General features: G+C 45.1%; 1 pseudogene; it reads left to right on the forward strand.

The window, feature by feature from the left end:
• Nucleotides 1-411: 411 nt before the first annotated feature.
• Nucleotides 412-20,321, forward strand: part of LOC136536667 (uncharacterized) — a 55,999-nt pseudogene continuing 36,089 nt past the window's right edge.

Here is a 20,321-nt window from a genome sequence, read left to right on the forward strand (position 1 = left end):
TGGCCGAGGAGCTGAAAGGTGAGTAGTTCGTAGTCGGAGTTGTTACTGAAGTAACTTCTTCGCTTGATGGATATTCTTGGTGCTTGCAGAATACCGTTAGAGGACCAAGGTGCAATTTGACGTGCTGGAGCTGGAGGCCAGAACCCAGAGGGGAAAACTTGAGGCCATGGTTGCCGGGGTCAAGCCTGTACTCGACTGCATCGACATGGAGGTAGCTCCTCAGCCCGACGATAGGCCACCACGTCCGGACACCATCATCGACAGATGCAAGACGGCGTGGGAGAACTTCAAGTGTTTCGACGAGATGCCACTATCTCTGTCGTGACACACGCCCTAGCGGTGGTTCGGTCCCACTACCCGGCCATCGATCTTCAAGCGATAGGGGCCAGATTTGCCAGAGGGTCGGGTGCGATGAAGCAGCAGCAACTGAAAGTTGAGGTGGAGGACGCGGTGAAGAAGCTGGCCGACGACGTCGATCTGTTCAGCGAAGTGGACGGAGAGGGCCAAACGCAATGACCTGCTCGGAGAGTAACCTGTACGTAACAGCTAGAGAGGAGAGTTAAATGTGCGAGGGCATAGATAGAAATATATGTATGTGTATAAATGTTGTATAGTAACATGTGCATGTTTATGCAATTTACCAATATTTTGGTGAAAAATAGATGTAGTGTTAACCCTAACGCGATTATACGTGATATAAGTAGCATCTGAGCAGTTGGTTCATTACTGAGCTCTTGGCCTTGGCTAGCCCGTATTCCATAACATCGAGCGTGGAGCCCGTGCACGTGTAGGAGGAACAGACATGACCAAAGAACCACAGCCGACCACCCATAACACAGAGCGCGGAGCCCGTAGCACGTCTAGGGAGAAATCAGAGATTGGGTTTTCTCCAAAGAACACAGAGCGGAACGTGTGTTGCTCGATGGTTGGTGAAATATCTTAGAGATATTTTAATATGGAGAACCATGGTGGAATGTTTATGGAGATCACATATTGGAGTTTATTAAGGAGTAGCTTAAAGCTGGCGACCGCAAATGGAGATTAAACCATAATGGAGACAAATTATGGCGACAAAAACTTTATTCATTATGGAGTGGAGAGTACATATCTGTAGCGTTCTAAGGATATAAACGTATAAGGTGCTCGATGTGCCATGAATTGGGGATATCGATTCCGTCCAAGTCACATAGCTGGTAAGACCCTGGTCGGGTAACCTCTTTGACCATATAAGGCCCTTTCCAGGGGCAGGAGAGCTTATGCATCCCTTTGGTTTTCTATTTTCTGCGGAGAACGAGGTCGCCGATAGCAAATGAACGACCATTGATGTTGCGATTGTAGTATCTTCGCAAAAACCTTCTAGGTATTTGGCCATGCAGATGCAAGTGATCAGGTGTTCTTCTTTGGCCATGTCGACATCCTCTGTCTGAACAGCTGCGGCTTGCTCTTCATTATAATGTTCCACCCTAGGTGCTCGAAAGGCAATGTCCGCTGGAAGTATGGCTTTTGAGCCATAGACCAAAAAGTATGGAGACACACCAGTGCTGCAACTAGCTTGAGTGCATAGTCCCTAGACCACAGCTGGGAGCTCTCTAAGCCATCTGTCCGGATGCTTTTTCTCTTTCTGATATAGCCCCTTTTTTAGGGCATCAAGGATCATGCCATTCGCCCATTTGACCTGGTCGTTAGCTCTAGGATGGGCAACAGAGATGTATTCGATGGAGATGCATCGGTCTTCGCAGAAGTCCCAAAAATGATGACCAGTGAATGTAGTTCTGAGGTCGGTGATAATGCTATTCGGAAGACCGAATCTGTGGATGATATCTTTGAAGAGCTCGACTGCCTTCTTAGCAGTAGCCGAAACAAGCAGTTTGTATTCGATCCACTTGGAGAACTTGTTAATGGTGACATACATGTAACGGAATCCACCTGGCGCTAGCTTGAAAGGCCCGATCATGTCCAATCCCTAGCATGCGAAAGGCCAAGAAGCTGGGATGGTTTGTAATTCCTACGCCGGCACGTGTATCTGCTTGGCAAAAAATTGACATCCTTCACAACGTTGGATGAGGTCTTCTGCATAGGCGATGGCCGTGGGCCAATAAAAACCAGCTCAGAAAGCTTTGCTGACCAGGTTTCTCAAGGCCGCATGATTGCCACAGGAACCAGAGTGAATTTCGAGAAGTAGTTTCACTCCCTCTTCTTGGGTGATGTATTTCTATAGTATCCCTTCCTTGACACTTTTCCTCATCAAGTTCCCATCTACCAGCACGTAATTCTTGCTACGATGGATTAGGCATTTAGTTTTGGTCTTATCAGAGGGTACATCGGTGTTGGTAAGGTACTTGATGAATTGTTCCCTCCAATCGGTGGCCGACGAAGGTACTGCAAGTACCAGCTGCTCGGCAGGGGGGATTTCTTGAACTTCCTTCTCTTCTTTAATGGACAGCGTAAAGAGGTCTTGAACAAAAACCCCTAGCAAAATCACGACGTGAGAAGAGCCTATCTTAGATAGGTGGTCGGCAAGCTGATTTTGATCTCATACCACATGGTGGTACTCGATACCGTAGAACTTCCCTTTGAGTTTTCTGATTTCGACGCAATATGTGTCCATCTTCTCACTAGAACAGTGTAAGGAAAATGGACCCTAGGCCCATTTACTTTGGATTTTGGTGTTTGATGACCAACACAACCAAATAGGACTAATGAATTTATAAGTGTTTGTTTTGTAGTCCAACAGGGTGCAAGACATGACTTGGACGAAGGCGACGTGATGATCCAATGATCAACACCTTAAGCAAGACTTTAGGAGCACAAGAAAAGACCTAAGATATCAAGCAAAGTCCAAGCATGAAGATAGGAACCAAGCCGTACGCAAGATCACGAAGAAACGAGCTCGCAGAGGCGACCGGACGCTGGACCGGATGCTGGAAGCACGACCGGACGCTGGACTAGTGGCTCGGCAGACAGGTGGCCGGACGCTGGCGGCAACCGACCAGACACAGGAATGTAGCATCTGATCGAGTATAGAAAGGTTCTAGAGCGGCATATCTATGACCGGACGCTGGCCAGCGTCTGATCAGCACATTGCCAGCTCAACGGTCGGGACGACCGGACGCGTCCGGTCAGGACGATTCAGCGTCCGGTCAGTAGCAGTTTCACGAGAATTCGACCCCAACGGCTACTTTCTCAGTGGGGCTTATAAATACAACCTCCAACCCGCCATTTGAGGGGTGTGGAGCTGAGGAAACATACCAAGGGTGTTGATACATCATTTTAGTGATCTCCACATGCATAGTGCTTAGTATTTTATTAGGTGATTAGCATAAGTGCTTTGTGAAGTGCTTAGGTTGATTAGACCACCGCTTATGCGCTTGCTCTAGGTTTATGCCTAGTGTTTAGTGAGGTTTGCATACCTCTTGCCACCCCGTGCTTGCGAGCACAAGTGTTGTACATCAGAGGGGCTTGAAGTCTTGTGAGACCACACCAACCGTGTTTGTGGTGTGGCTGCCACCGTATACCGGAGGGAACAAGGCCGGTGGCGTTTCAGCCGGAAGCTTGATAGTGAAGACGGTGGGGAGCATCTGGGAGAGGCTTGCCGGAAGACACGTCGGAGACCCACTTGCGCGTGGGGAAGGACCGAGGCTATCCACGGAGTTACTCGACTGAGAGCTTGGCCCTTGTGAGGGATTCCTTGCGAGGGGCTCCAACGAGGACTAGGGGGAAGCTTGCGCGCTTCTCGATACCTCGGTAAAAATACCGGAGTAGTCGACGGGAGTTTGCATATCTCTACCTTGCTCTTTAGCTTCCGCATTTATATTGATTACTTTACTATGTTTGCGGTAGAGATAGCAATACACTAGCAAAACCATAGTTGCACATCTAGATAGCTTATCTATTGCATAGGTTTTGCTAGGGTTAGAAAAAGAGGCCATAGTTTAGAGTTAGAATTTTAAGTTGACTAATTCACCCCCCCTCTTAGGCATCATGGTCCCTTCAAACAGGACCAGTCTTTGTTGAGCTGGTTGATGACCAACGTGGAGTCTCCGTATACCATGAGGCATTTGACGTCGAGCTCGATGGCTATACAGAGTTCGTGGAGACATGCTTCATATTGGGCGGCGTTGTTGGAGGCTGGAAAATGAACTCAGAGAACGTATCAGAGCTTGTCCTTGATCGGCGTAATGAATAAAATGCCAGCACTAGCACCGTTGATGTTGAGGGCACCGTTGATGTATGTCACCCAGTGCTCGAGACAAGTAGTGGGGATGGTCTCTCGGATCTTAGTCCACTCAGCAACGAAGTCAGCGAGCGCCTATGACTTGATGGTAGGCCTGCTTCTGAATTCAATGGAGTAAGTGCTGAGCTCAATAGCCCACTTGATGATGTGGCCATTGGCCTCTTTTTTATGGAGGATGTCTCCTAGAGGGAACTCGGTGACCACGGTGATCTTGAAATACTCGAAGTAATGGCGGAGCTTGCGCGATGTGACCAGAATGGCGTATAGCAGTTTCTGAACTTGAGGATAGTGAGTTTTGGACTCATTAAGGACCTCACTGATGAAGTAGACTAGACATTGTACCTTATAGGCATGTCTGGCTTCCTCACGCTCGATGACGATAGCTGTGCTAACAACGCAAGAAGTGGTGGCGATGTAGATCAGTAGGGTTTCGTCTGGTCGACGCGCCGTCATGATCGGAGGCTTCGTTAGAAACAACTTGAGCTGCTCAAAAGTTGTATCGTCCTCCTCTGACCAGGAGAAGCGCTCAAAGGCCTTGAGGAGTTTGAAGAATGGTAGTGCATTTTCACTAAGGCACGATATAAAGCGGTTGATAGCAGCCATGTAGCCTATAAGCTTCTGTATGTCCTTTACACAGGTTGGTCGTTTCATGTTGGTGATGGTGGTGACCTTGTCAGGGTTAGGCTCATTACCATGGGCACTGACGATGTAGCCCAGGACTATGCCGGATGGAACTCCAAAGATGCACTTTGAAGGGTTCAACTTCCATCTGTATCTTTTTAGGTTGGCGAATGTTTCTTTGAGGTCGGTGATAAGATTGTTGGCGGTTTTGGATTTGACGACCACATCGTCGATGTAAGCTTCGATGTTGTGGCCTATCTATTGGTCAAGGCACATCTGGATGGCCCTTTGGTAGGTCGCCCCAGCATTCTTGAGTCCAAAGGACATGGGGGTATAGCAATACACACCAAAAGGCGTGATGAACGACATCTTGATATGGTCGTCCTCCTTGAGGGATATCTGGTGATAGTCGGAGTAACAATCGAGGAAGGAGAGCAGTTCACAGCCGGCGGTGGAGTCTACAACCTCGTCTATCCGAGGGAGACAAAAGGGGTCTTTAGGGCAGTGTTTGTTGAGATCGGTGTAATCAACGCACATTCTCCATTCTTTATTCTTTTTTTGAATAAGAACAGGGTTTGCTAACCACTTAGGATGATACACTTCTTTAATAAATCTAGTAGCTAGGAGCCATTTTATTTCTACTCTAATAGCCTCCTTGTCTGGTGTGAATTGTCGGAGTTTCTGCTTGATCGGTTTGGTGGTCGGTGAGACATTCAAGGAGTTGAAAGGTCCTTGTGTGGTTTTGGTAATTGAGTGACAACCTAGGTGGACTAATTGTGTTTATGTGAGATACATAGGTGATTAGTCCACAGATACATATGTGTGAGCAACATATGCCGTGAAGGTGAAAATGGTTTGGAGATGTTCCAAAGCTCACACATGTGATGATAAAGGAGCTTATTGCACATGAGACATGACATTGAGTCATGTGATCAAGGTGGAGAAGATTAAGACAAGACTTGGCTTGATGGATCGGTTACAAGCGTGAAGGACAAGTCGGTGGCTTTGGAGCGATGGACCGCGTGGCGGTGAAGCTTGAGCAAGACTTGGCGCCGATGGACGAAGACAACGGTGAAAAGCAAGTGAAGTTAAGATCGATGAACCAATATGATCACATGATGATATGAAGTGGATCATATCATTGTCGATCATGTTGGTGCATGTGTTGCATCAACATTGGAGGAGATGAAATGGAAGGCGCAAGGTAAAGGTATAACCTAGGGCATTTCATTTCACCGGTCATAGGTGTGTAGAGATGTTAATGACCGGGTTTAGGATAGATGGCCGTACTATCAAGAGGGGCAAACTTGTTTGCATATCGGTCATCTAGTGCCACTCAAGTGATCTAACTTTGCATCATCGCTAGGATTGAGTGGCGTGGCAAGTTGAGTGGCTAATCCTTTGGAAAATGATTGTGAAAATGCTGACACACATACACATGGTGGTGTTGGCACATTTACAAAGGAGAAGAAGTTGGAGTTGATGTTGATCAACGTGGTGAAGGAACGGAGGCAAGGGTTCAAAACTCCATGGACGCCCTATTTAGAGAAGATAGGGTCTCACAGAGTGGACCGGACGCTGGTCACATGGTGACCGGACGCTAGGGTCCTGCATTCGATCAGTGGCGGCCGAGAGCGTGCAGGCGTCGGTCTTCGACCGGATGCTAGCGCTGGAAGTGACCGAACGCTGGCAAGGAGCATCCGATCAGGCTGACGTACGGTGACTTAGGCGACACAGAAAAGCTGGAGAAGGACTGGACGCTGACGCTACGTCTGATCGTGACCGATCGGACGTGTCCGATCACAACTGGTACCTTACTGGAAATGACTGGACGCTGGAGGCTGTTGCATCCGATCAGTTTGAGCAGCTGCATTCGGTCATCACTTGACCATTGAGATCAAGTGACTGAGGTTGAATGGAGGCAACACGTGGTGAGCATCCGTTGACCGGACGCTGAGGTCCTGTGTCCGGTCGATACGACCGGAGCGTCCGGTCGTCCCGAGTTTTGCCCAGTGAAGGGGTAACGGCTAGTTTAGCCCATGGGGCTATAAATAGAAGGTGGCCTCGGCCATGGCTGGGGCTAAGCACCTCGAGGGACTTTGTATCCATGCTTGTGAGTGCTTGGGAGCCCTCCATCTCATATATACTTGATAGTGATCATTCGATTATGTGAGAGAGCGATTCTAGTGCGATTGCATCATGAGGTTGCATTGAGTGGCACTAGGCGATCGAGTTGGAAGCCGATGATGCTTGTTACTCTTTGAGGTTGCCACCTCCTAGACGGCTTGGTGGTGGTCTCTGTCGGAGCCCGTAAGATGCTTGTGCGGTGCTCTGGAGAAGAGCTTTGCGAGGGGCATTGTGCTCGCCCTGCAGGAGCCGCGAAGAGCAACTCTAGTTGAGCGGGTCATTGAGCTACCCTCACTTTTGGGGTAGGTTCTTACGGTGCCCGACATGCGGGCTTGGCGGGTGATGCCAATTAGCCGCCAAACCACCAAGTGAGCGGTCGACACAATGGGGACTAGCGTGTTGGCAAGCACGTGAACTGTGGGAGAAAAATCACAGTGTCAACCTTGTTCTTCCTGTTGGTTTGGAATTCCTTTACACAAGCTTGTGATTACTTTTATATACATTGTGTTTGTGTAGTTGCTCTTGTAATTAGTTAGCTTGTGTAGCTCACTAGTTACCTTCTTGCTTGTGTAGCATAGAAATAGCTCCCTTGCGTGGCTAATTTGGTTTGTGTAACCTTGTTAGTCACATTGCTTAGTTTGTGTAGCTAAGTATTTGCGCTCTCTAATTTGGCTTTGGTTGCCTTGTTATTGAGCATTGCTAGTGAGCTTAGTTGGCTTTGTGCTTTTGCTTACTAGCATGTGTAGGAGCTCCCTTGTTGCTTAAAGTACTAGTGGCATAGGTTTGTGTGACATTGCTTCTAGAATTGGTTAGGTGAGCTCTAGCTAGCCTGGCACCTTTGTTGCTTAATTAGTATCTTTGGAAGGTGCTAGAGAACATAAATAGAGGGGTGTAGTCTTAGCTAGACCGATAGTTTTAATTCCGCACTTGTTTCGATTAGCCGACGCGATTAATTTTAGAAAGGACTATTCACTCCCCCTCTAGTCTGCTATCTTGACCTTACAAGTGGTATCAGAGCTAGGTCTCTCATTTTTTGTCTTCACCGACCTGAGAGGATAGCGTCTAGTGGGCTAGATGTTTGTGAGACACACATTTTTGATGGCACAAACTTTGCACTTTGGAAAAATCACATACTTGATCATTTTCGTGCAAAGGGACCTAAATTTTGGTGGATTGTTACTAGTGGTCTCACTCATGTCTTGGATCATAGAAATCTCACCAATGCTCAAAGAGTTCTCTATAAACTTGATGCACATGCTTGTTGTTTTCTAATGGATGCATTGAGTTTTGATTTGATGAAACAAGTAAACTACACGGGAACCGCTCGTGAGATATGAGAGTCCATCAAGCGCACCTTCGGTGATTCCTCCACATGGGATGATGGCAAGTTCAAGAAGGAGGAGCCCAAAAAGGAGGCACATGAGGATGTTGAGCATGACCAAAACTCCATGATTGTGGAAGATTGCTCCACCTCATGGTCAAGTGATGATGATGATCAATCCACTACAAGTTCACTTGGCAAGATTGATGATGCCATAAGTGTTGCAAATGATGATGCTACCCCATGCACACTTGATGGTTATGATGATAGATCATGCCCGGATGACATTGCCACTACAAGCTCTCCTACTTTACCACATTGCTTCATGTCACAAGGTGACACCAAGGTATCAAATGATAATGTGGTTGATCATGTTGATTCATATGATGAGCTTGTTAGTAGACTTGCTAGCATGACCATGTCTTTAGAAAATGAGAAAGCTAAAACATTGAAATTGGAAAACAAAAACTCATTTCTAAAGAACTCTTGTGAAAAACATAAGAAATTACTTGATGCTTTCATATCTTCACATGATGAGCTAAAATTGAATCATGAGACACTTCTTGCATCTCATGATGAATTATTAGAACAACATACATCTCTCATTAAATTGTTTACAAAGAAACTTAAAAATAATGAGAGCTCATCACATGGGTCAATTGATCAATCACATATTGTTGCTAACCCTTGTGATGTAGGCAAGAAGCATGTATCCACCTCTTGTGATGATTTATTAGATATGCCATGCTCTTCACATATAGATGTTTGTTCTACTTCTATGTCTTGTGAGACTAATCTTTTGAAGGAGAACAATGAGCTAAATGAACAATTGAAGAAATTGAGAAACAAGTTAGAAAGGTGCTACAACTCTCAAGTCGCCTTTGAGCATATGTTGAAGACTTCAAGAAACTTTGGTGACAAGAGTGGCGTCGGCTTCAAGACTAGCAAAGTCAATCATCAAGAAAGCCGCAATGACATAAGTGGCATTGGCTTCAACAAGAGCAAGATCAAGGGCAAAAGATGGGGCAAGAGAAGATATGAAAGAGAGATGAAGAAGCAAGAACAAGAGAAGCTCTCTCATTTCATGTGCTTCAAGTGCCATGAAGTGGGACATCTTGCAAATGGTTGCCCCAATGAAGAAAAGCTCAAGTTAAAGAAATAAGAAGAGAGGCTAAGGCATGTTAAGTGCTTCAAGTGTCGTACATGGGGTCATCTCACCTCTGTGTGCCCACCCAAGTAATTGGTGAAGCAACTAGAAGAGCCTCAACCAAAGCCACAAGTTGAGCAAGAGAAGACACCCAAGAGCAAATCAAGATCAATCATGAAGATGGTGGTGACTTGATGAAGAAGAAGAAAACAAGAAGGGGTGGAAAGGCAAGGCATCTAATGCAAACTCAAGATGCCAAGATGATGAGCAAGAATGAAGATGAGAAGAAAGATTATGCTCACATCAAGTGCTTCAAGTATGGAAGTATGGGACACTTTGCCTCTAAGTGTCCTACCAAGCTTGAGAAGAAGGCTCAAGCAATCCATGAGGGCAAGGCAATGAGAAGCACCACATAAGCAAAGAAGAGAAGGCTCAAGCAAAGAGAAAGTGCTACTTATGCCGGGAAAGGGAACACATGGCACATTCATGTCCCCTAGGTGACATTTCTAAGCCTATTTCAATTGTTGATAATAATGTGCTTAGAAAGGATGTTAATGGTACCTCTATGGTTGCTATTGCAAAACATCCCGCTACTCATACTAAGGCGTTGCCTAAGTATGTTGCTCCTAACTTGAGAGGACCCAAACTTGTTTGGGTACCATCAAAAAGTGGATGATTGTTTGTAGGTACCATCGGCATTGGAGACTTGATTCAATTAATCTCACATTGTTCATCATATGTTGAATCAAGTTATGAAGCTTAGTGCACATCTAAACCCAATGCCAAGAGAAAATTAAGTGAAGTCCAAGTGCTATCAACATACAAGTGCTATAATTCAAGTTGTTGGTGATTCATTGGATATATTTGATGACATGCAAATAATTGAGTTGAAGATTGCTAGTTGAATGATCATGATCTAACCAAGGTATATCTCTTATTGATTATTTCATTTGGGTGCATATGAGTTGATTGAATTGGATAAATATGCAATGTTGCTTGCTATGAGATGATTGAATGGAAAATTGATTAGTAGTCAAGTTTGGATTGTTTTGTGTTGGATAAGTTCATAAGATGACATTTAGTAATTGGATTGAATAGATTTATGTCTTGTGAAAGTATTCAAATGAGTTAGTTTCAAGTTTGATTCATATTTGATGAAGTATAGCTCAAGTGATTGAAATCTGTCCTATATTGAAAACCTGTGTGAGCTATGATCTTAGCCATGTTTGAGTAATCAAAACTTATTGGATTGGCATAAAAATTGGTGTACATGCTCTAGACTTATGTTATAAGATGCTGTAAAATTTTCATGAGAATTGGATAAGAAATACTTCAATTTTGGAGTGGATCTTGTCAGCTATAGTGCAGCAGTTTTCAGCATGTAGCAGTGGTGGAAGAATTGAAATCTGGTAGCAATCTAAAAGTCAAATGAAGCTCAAATTTTTACAGCTGCTAAATAACTCAGTAAATCACATCTCCACCAAATTTTGTGATATTTGGATTTGTACTTTGGGATATATGCTTATTTCTTTGAAGGGTACAGAATCTGCCAGAAAAGTGACAAATATTGGATTGATCTAGAGTCACTTTGATTGAAAGGTCCTCAAATTGGAAACATGTTTATAAGTAATTGAGGCATATAAGTTTGGTTTTGAGAAGATCTAGAAGCATGACAAGCAAAGATTACAAGGCCATTTGATTATGGAGTGTACTTTGCACACTTTTGGTGCTCAAGATGAAGATCAAGATCAAACTCAAGTTGAAGATGAAATTTAAGTTCTAGATATGATTGGAGATCATTTGGTAGAAAGAAAAGGACTTAAACAAGTAGAAAGAAAATGACTTAAAGAAGGAATCAAGGTTACTCATCAAGTTAAGTCCATTACTTGGATCAATCAATCAAGTTATTTCAAGTGAGTGTCAAGAATGGTTCTTGGAGAGAGGTCACGTCTCCCTAGTGTAGGGGCTTGCCGCCTATGCGTAGGTGAACCAAGTGTGGTATTTGGAAGCATAACATGGAAGTGGTAATCCAAGAAACATTTAAGATGCTTAGTTGGAGCAATCAAAAGAGTTGATCAAGAAAAGTAAGCAACACCCAAAAGAGAGCTAGTCATGATATTTCAAATAGTATTCTCAAATTGATGCTCTCATGCAAGTAAAGATGAAAAGAAGAAGCAAGCCAACCACAACAAGAAAGTGCACTTGATCATAAGTGGTATTCATTTCATATGGGTGAAGAATAGAATTCAAAATAGTATCTATTGGTCTTCACCAAGCTTATAATTGGACTTCACATTGCTATTGGAGTAATGAATTGGAATCTATGTGACTATCCTCTACTCCAACATAGCAAAGGTATCATTGTAATGTGCATGATCATTTCATCCCTTACTAGTATGCGGTTAGTGCATATAGTACATGCTTCATAGGAACATGCATAACAAATGAAATGTTTAAATTCATAACCTACCACTATTGCTTGAACTATTACTTGATCTAGTGGTTAGTATATGAATTTGTTCATGAGCTAGTGATCCCAAGTACTTGATCTAATTTGGATTGCTAACAAGTGACAAGTACAACATTGGCAAGATAACCCTTGCAAGAGGTGTGAAGAAGCTTATCATTGATTCAAACCGGACTTGAAAGCTTAGGCAAATCAATTTAGTTCAAGTCAACCATAGAAGCTCATGATAGTGATAAGAGTACAAGCACAAGACAACATTGCAAATGGATATCTAGTTTGTTTGTTTCAAGTGGTATCTAGACTCAAGTATTTCATCAAGAATCTACAAATGATGTCTAAATCAACTCACAAGTGATATCCTATAAGTGGTACTCATGAAGATAGAAAATGTTCAAAAAATGGTTTTTATTGATAAATCCAACAAGTGGTTCCATACTAAAAGATTCTTTCAAGTGATATCATATCTATACATGGTATCAATCATGCAAGACGATGGTTCCACAAGTGATCCTCAACTTTAAGTGATCATCAAATGAAGAATGCATCCTTCACCTACAAGAGCTCAAGTGTATCAAATGGATGACCCATGCTATCACATAGGGGGAGGTGTCCCACAAATTGATCTCAAGATAAAAAATCTTATGTGTGGTATCTCAAGAAGCCCTACACAAGATACAAGTGGTACAAGTTACAAGTGGTATCTACAAGTGGTGTCATTCCAATAATCAAGTGATGTCCATAAAAAATGCAAGATTCAAGCCTCAACCATCTACCCCAAACGTATACCTTTGCATCAATGAGAAGCTCACCTTTTATGGAAATTGATGACAAAGGGGGAGAGATTGTACAAAGATATGAAAGCTTTGAGATTGAGATTGTACAAGGGGGAGAGATAAGATATAAAAGCTCAAAGAAGTAGAGGTTGGACATGGACATGGACATGGACAAAGAGGGAGCAACATTGAAGAAAAGAGATGGATCAAAATTCTTGGACAAGAGAAGCACACAAGTAGGGGGAGCAAGCTCATGAACTTTGATTGATTGCATTTGATATGTGCATATTCATGTGCTTGCTTGCATTGCATAAGCTTTCAAATTCAATATGCATGCTTGTGTGGTGTATACTAGTTGTAGAACTTGAATGATGATTTTATAACTAGCATGCATATAATGATAGCTAGACACTTGGTATGCTTTTCAAGTAATGCTAGTACTTTGCTTTTAATGTTAATTTCACAAGGTATCTAGTGCTTTTATTTTCAAGTGATATCTAGCTAACTATGGTGCTAAGGATGAACTTAAAGGTGCAACTTCGATTGGTACACACTTCAAAGGTTTATTCTATACACCTTAACATCATTTAGTAGTAATTACTCTCCCACAATTTTAATCTATGCATATGTGCGAGCTTCAAATTGAACACTCTAGCACATATGTAGGGGGAGCTAATACTACCATCTTGGGTTTGTGGTACTTGTCCAAAATCATTTTCACATGGTAAAATTGCTTGGGCAAGCAACATGAATCCAAAATAGCTTAATTTCCATATCTTTGTAGAGTTGTCATTAATTACCAAAAAGGGGGAGATTGAAAGGTCCTTGTGTGGTTTTGGTAATTGAGTAACAACCTAGGTGGACTAATTGTGTTTATGTGAGATACACCGGTGATTAGTCCACAGGTACATATGTGTGAGCAACATATGCCGTGAAGGTGAAAATGGTTTAGAGATGTTGCAAAGCTCACACATGGGATGATAAAGGAGCTTATTGCACATGAGACATGACATTAAGTCATGTGATCAAGGTGGAGAAGATCAAGACAAGACTTGGCTTGATGGATCGGTTGCAAGCGTGAAGGGCAAGTTGGAGGCTTTGGAGCGATGGACCGCGTGGCAGTGAAGCTTGAGCAAGACTTGGCGCCGATGGACAAAGACAACGGTGAAAAGCAAGTGAAGTCAAGATCGATGAACCAATATGATCACATGATGATATGAAGTGGATCATATCATTGTTGATCATGTTGGTGCATGTGTTGCATCAACATTGGAGGAGATGAAATGGAATGCGCAAGGCAAAGGTATAACCTAGGGCATTTCATTTCATCGGTCATAGGTGTGTAGAGAAGTTGATGACCGGGTTTAGGATAGATGGCCGTACTATCAAGAGGGGCAAACTTGTTTGCATATCGGTCATCTAGTGCCACTCGAGTGATCTAACTTTGCATCATCGCTAGGATTGAGTGGCGTGGCAAGTTGAGTGGCTAATCCTTTGGAAAATGATTGTGAAAATGCTGACACACATACACATGGTGGTGTTGGCACATTTACAAAGGAGAAGAAGTTGGAGTTGATGTGGATCAACGTGGTGAAGGAACGGAGGCAAGAGTTCGAAACTCCATCAGCAGAGTGTCCGCCCGTAGAGTGCGGACAGTCCGACGGTGCCACTGGTGCCCTATTCAGAGAAGATAGGGTCTCATAGAGTGGATAGACGTTAGCCACGTGGTGACCAGACGCTAGGGTCCTGCATCCGGTCAGTGGCGATCGAGAGCGTGTAGGCGTCGGTCTTTGACCAGACGTTGGCAGGGTGTGTCCAGTCAGGCTGACATATGGTGACATAGGCGACATAGAAAAGTTGGAGAAGGACCGGATGCTGACGCTATGTCTGATCGTGACTGACCGGACGCGTCTAGTCGTGACTGGTACCTTACTGGAAATGATCGAACACTGGGGGTGCTGCATCTGATCAGTTTGAGCAGCTGTGTCTGGTCATCACTTGACCATTGAGATCAAGTGACTGAGGTTGAATGGAGGCGACACGTGGTGAGCATCCGTTGACTAGACGCTGAGGTCCTACATCCGGTCATCCCGAGTTTTGCCCAGTGAAGGGGTAACAGCTAGTTTAGCCCATGGGGCTATAAATAGATGGTGGCCTCGGCCATGGCTAGGGCTGACCACCTCAGGGGACTTTGTGTCCATGCTTGTGAGTGCTTGGGAGCCCTCCATCTCACATATACTTGATAGTGATCATTCGATTGTGTGAGAGAGCGATTCTAGTACGATTACATCATGAGGTTGCATTGAGTGGCACTAGGTGATCGAGTTTCAAGCTGGTGGTGCTTGTTACTCTTGGAGGTTGCCACCTCCTAGATGGCTTGGTGGTGGTCTCTATCGAAGCCCATAAGAAGCTTGTGCGGTGCTTCGGAGAAGAGCTTTGTGAGGGGCATTGTGCTCTCCCCACGGGAGCCACGAAGAGTAACTCTAGTTGAGCGTGTCATCGAGCTACCCTCACTTTCAGGGTAGGTTCTTGCGGTGCCTAACGTGCGGGCTTGGCGGGTGATGCCAATTAGCCGCTGAACCACCAAGTGAGCAGTCGACACAATGGGGACTAGCGTGTTGGCAAGCACATGAACCTCGGGAGAAAAATCACCATGTCAACCTTGTTCTTCCCATTGGTTTGGAATTCCTTTACACAAGCTTGTGATTACTTTTATATACATTGTGCTTGTGTAGTTGCTCTTGTAATTAGTTAGCTTGTGTAGCTCACTAGTTACCTTCTTGCTTGTGTAGCATAGAAATAGCTCCCTTGCATGGCTAATTTGGTTTGTGTAACCTTGTTAGTCACATTGCTTAGTTTGTGTAGCTAAGTATTTGCTCTCTCTAATTTGGCTTTGGTTGCCTTGTTATTGAGCATTGCTAGTGAGCTTAGTTGGCTTTATGCTTTTGCTTACTAGCATGTGTAGGAACTCCCTTGTTGCTTAAAGTACTAGTGGCATAGGTTTGTGTGACCTTGCTTCTAGAATTGGTTAGGTGAGCTCTAGCTAGCACGACACCTTTGTTGCTTAATTAGTATCTTTGGAAGGTGCTAGAGAACATAAATAGAGGGGTGTAGTCTTAGCTAGACCGATAGTTTTAATTCCGCACTTGTTTCGGTTAGCCGACACGATTAATTTTAGAAAGGACTATTTCCCCCCCCCCTCTAGTCCGCCATCTCGACCTTACAGGAGTGCTCGATCTTCTCCCATGGTACCCCCGGCATGTCTGTATGTTTCCAAGCAAACATGTCGGCGTTGGCACATAGGAAGGAGATGAGTGCGCTTTCCTGTTTGGGGTCGAGGTGAGCCCCAATCTTGATGGTCTTGGAGGGTTCGTCGAGGCCGAGGCCGACCTCCTTTGTTTCCTTGGACTTGGCAGAGGCACGTGGAGGCTCTAGCGCTGGGATCTCTAGGTCATCGACGGGCACCGTCTTGGCATCGGTGGCCATGCTAGCCTTCTAGATGGAGAGGTCGGTGGCTTCAGCAAGGACAAGACTCTCTGTCTCGTAGGCATAGGTGATGGAGAGGTTGGCCCGTAGGGCTAGAACTCCTACAAGCGAAGGCATCTTTAGCACCAGATATGTGTAGTGCGGTATGGCCATGAACTTGGCTAGAGCTAGCCGACCAAGTATGGCGTGGTAGGCGGTGTTGAAGTCGGCGACGTAGAAATTGATGTGCTCGATGCGGTAGTTGCTAGCCGTGCCAAACTGTACTGGGAGGGTGATCTCTCCAAGCGGTTTGGATGCCCTGCTAGGTACCACAGCCTAGAAGGAGGAGTTGGAGGGTGTGAGGTCTCCTATCCTAAGCCCTAGCTCCTTCTAGGCTCCTATGAAGAGGAGGTTCAGAGCACTTCCGCCGTCGACGAGTACTTTCCTGAAAAGCACTTTCCTAACGGTTGCATCAAGAACGAGGGGGAAATGCCCTGTATAAGGGATGTCAGCCCACTGGTCGGCCCTGCTGAAGGTGATGGGGACCTCGGACCAGGGGCGATAGCTAGGGTTGGCAATGGCATCTTCTGTGTTGATGGTGAGCATCCGGCGAGTGGTGAGCTTCCAATCTCTTCTACTCTCGGTGGCGGCGAGGCCCCCGAAGATAGTGACGACCACTTTGTCATGATCCTAGAAGGCATTGTTCTTGTCCCTAGGTGGTCAGCGACCTCTAGCTCCATCATTGTTGTCGTCGTCTAGCTTTTTATCCTAGAATTCCTTGGCCAAGCCGAGGCAGTCCTTCATCTTATGCTTATTGTTCTTGTGGAGGGGGCATGGGCCTTCAAGGATCTTCTTGTACTGTTGTTGACATGGAATTTTGTCCCATGTCGAGGACACACAAGCAAGCCAGAAGGGTCCGCTCGATGGAGCTAGAGATCCGCCTAGCTTCAGCATAGGGGTGGTCGATCCTACGCACTCCTGAGACATGTCAGTCAATTTGACCCTGTAATTGACAAGGAGAGAAAGTTTATCAGTAATTTAGGGCAGAACATGATGGTGTTGCCAGACAGTCCTGAATGTGTGGCTCTGAGAGCCGATATGAGAGGAGATCGACTAAATAGTCGATTCCAGCATATTCATAAGAATAAATCGGTTAAAGCTCATGAAGTTGTGTAAGAAGAATCAGTTATCGTTCAGGATGAATATCATTCTTTAGGCAAATATTAGTCAATGGCAATAAGATATTAACAATAATTAGCTTATACTGAGCCAATGACTGTAAGTAACCGAACCCCTTTATAAAAGAAACAGTTCATCATCATTCAACCATTTAATAGGGATAAATCAAATGAACATATTAGATCTCATCTATCGCTATGACCAGTGGGGCATAAGGCAGAATCATGTAGGCCATAGAAACAACAATAGACTCGATGACCCTAACTTATTACTGATATCAGTGGGGCATGAGGCAGAATCATGCAGACCATAATACAATAATAAGATCATGGGGCTAACACATCTTTCAACCCATCGCTACTTCAACGGTCTCGTGACGTGAATTGTTCGTGAAAGCACTTGATATCGGCTAAAATAGCCGATTTAGGCATAGCGCACAGTTAAGATCATGCCCTCTCAGAAATAGATCTACCAAATAACGATCCCCACTCCACGATGCTAATAGTGGGGCATGAGGCAGAATCACACAGGCCGTGATAACAGGCCATTGAACGGTTTTTGCTAGCCAACAGATCTACTTAAGATCAAACACGTCATAACCGCACGCTATGCACGATTAAGATTGATATAAAACAGCCGATAAAACATAACTCATCATTTAAAGTGCAGATTAGATTAGTTTAGATTAACAGACGATGGGTTAAAAAGGATATAAGGCCGATCTAGATCAATCCCAATCGGGCGAAGTGATATTGCTGTAATTAAATAAATAATGGAAGCAATAAGCAATATCGGTAACTTAATGAATCTATCCGAAGGAACGCCACCCTTAGATAGAGCCGATAACTTGACCTTAATCTAGTTCGAGCAGTGGAGGTCAACCAGATCAATGCAACCATACTTGAACTAGACAAGAGTCGATAACTAACTCATACCAGAGTCGCAGTGGAGGTCGACCGGATCGATGCAGCCGTACGAACAGAGGTATAAGCCATGACGGTACTTATAGACAAGCAGTGGAGGTCAACTAGATCGATGCAACCATACTTGCTGAAGAACTCACTGAGATCTACTCTACTCCTACTCCTAAGGGCTGGCTGGAGCCGAAAAAAATAAATAACTTGTATTTGATTGATTGTGTGTCTTTTACAATAGCCGAGGTTTGATATTTATATCCGGGACCTATGCATGACTCCTATCTAAGCATGACTCATCACAATCTTTGGTCTTAAGAGAAAACATTCCTAATTTAAGATAACTTGGACTCTAATCTTTCCCTTTTTATAGAGTCCAACATGTTTTGTCCTAGTGCCGATCGTAGCCTTTGTCGTTATCTGCTGGCGCTGCCTGAAGAAAGCCGATTCTAGTGCTGCATTCGAATTAGCTAGTCCCAACCTGCATGCAATTGATTCCTTAATGACATAATCTCAGGAGCTTTTGAGTCCCTGCGACTCTTCTTCCAAATTTTGGTGTAAACAACTGCTCGCTGTAGTTGCGCTTGGCATGAGGTTCGTCAATGGCGGCGACGATGTGGTCTGGTCGGCGGCGGTGATATTGACCAGATTTGGACCCTTCTGGCCAATCACAGCTACTGCCCCATGGTGACTACAGTCGTCGTAGTGGCAGTCGTTGTGGCATCGGTCATCGAGTCGCTCATCACTGTGGCGAGTTGGGCGATCAGAGCCTACATCCTCGTTGAAGCATACTTCAGCCTCTTTAGCGTCGACGTACTGATCAATAGTTGTAATCATCTCGCCAATCCCCTTAGGCGGCTTGCGATTGAACTTGGAATGGAGGTCGCGGTGATGGAGTCCTCGGATGAAGGCGGTAATGACCTCTGCTTCTGTGATGTTGGGAATAGAATTCCTCATCTCAAAAAATGTCTGATGTAGCTACGAAGGAGCTCAGATGGTTTCTGGTAGATGTGATTCAGATCATGTTTGGTGCCCGGCCGAGTACACGTAGCCATGTAGTTGTTGATGAAGACCTACCTCAGCTCTTCCTAGGATCCAAAGGAGTCCGGGGCAAGGCTTGTGAACTAGTTCATCATAGTTGGCATAACCATGACGGGAAGATAGTTCGCCATGATGTTGGTATCTCCCCTGGTGGCGTGCACAACAGTGGCATAAGCTTGTAGCCACTATGTGGGGTTCATCCATCCCTCGTAGGGCTCGACCCTAGTGATTTTGAAACCATAGGGCTACTGGAGTGTTCGGAGTGCCCTCGTGAATGCTCGGGGCCCTTCGGGATCATCATCGTCGTGATCTACAACGTTACCGATGTTGAGTGGCAAGAGGGCTGAGTCTGGATTATCGAACTCTTGCTCATATTCTTGACGATGGCATACTTCTTCTTCATGGCAAGAGAAACAGCACCCATCGATATGACGTCGTGCGTCTCGAAGATTGTTGATGTGTGCTCGGATGTCTTGGTCGATTTCCTGGTCGTGTTGGCGAGGGTAGTCGATGTGGTTGCCCCTAGCTCCACCCTAGAGAGGTTGTCCATCATCGCGGTGCTTGTTAGCGAAATGACTTTGGCTGGGGCAGCAATTAGATCTTAGCGTGGTGGATCGGCGAATCGAGCTTGTCGAGTAGGAAGGTCTCTGATCCTGGCGGACCTCGTTGACCTAGTAGTGCACCGCTTTAAGCATGGCGGTGACCTTGGTGACTTCTGGCGTTTGTGGAAGCCGGGCGAGCTCATTGGCAGCCATGGCCAAGTTGGTGCTTAGGGTCTTGTAGACGTCGTGGCCGTCAACATGGACAAATTCGTTGTTGAGGTTACGTTGGAGTGGGCGTGGCCTCCCTTGTGAGTTTACCTATTCATTATGAGCAGCTTCGGCCAGCACAATGGCAGCCTCATTTGCTCGGCGCTATGCATGGTTGGTGTTCCTGTTGACACGCGCGGCACAGTCCTTGTCGGTTTCTTCATCCCATGGAGGGCTATTGACGCTGACGTTGAAAATCCCTCCTCCTCGAAAGGGTGGAAGA

The sequence above is a fragment of the Miscanthus floridulus genome, chromosome 2 (assembly GCF_019320115.1).
Source record: "Miscanthus floridulus cultivar M001 chromosome 2, ASM1932011v1, whole genome shotgun sequence".
Classification (NCBI taxonomy): Eukaryota; Viridiplantae; Streptophyta; class Magnoliopsida; order Poales; family Poaceae; genus Miscanthus; species Miscanthus floridulus.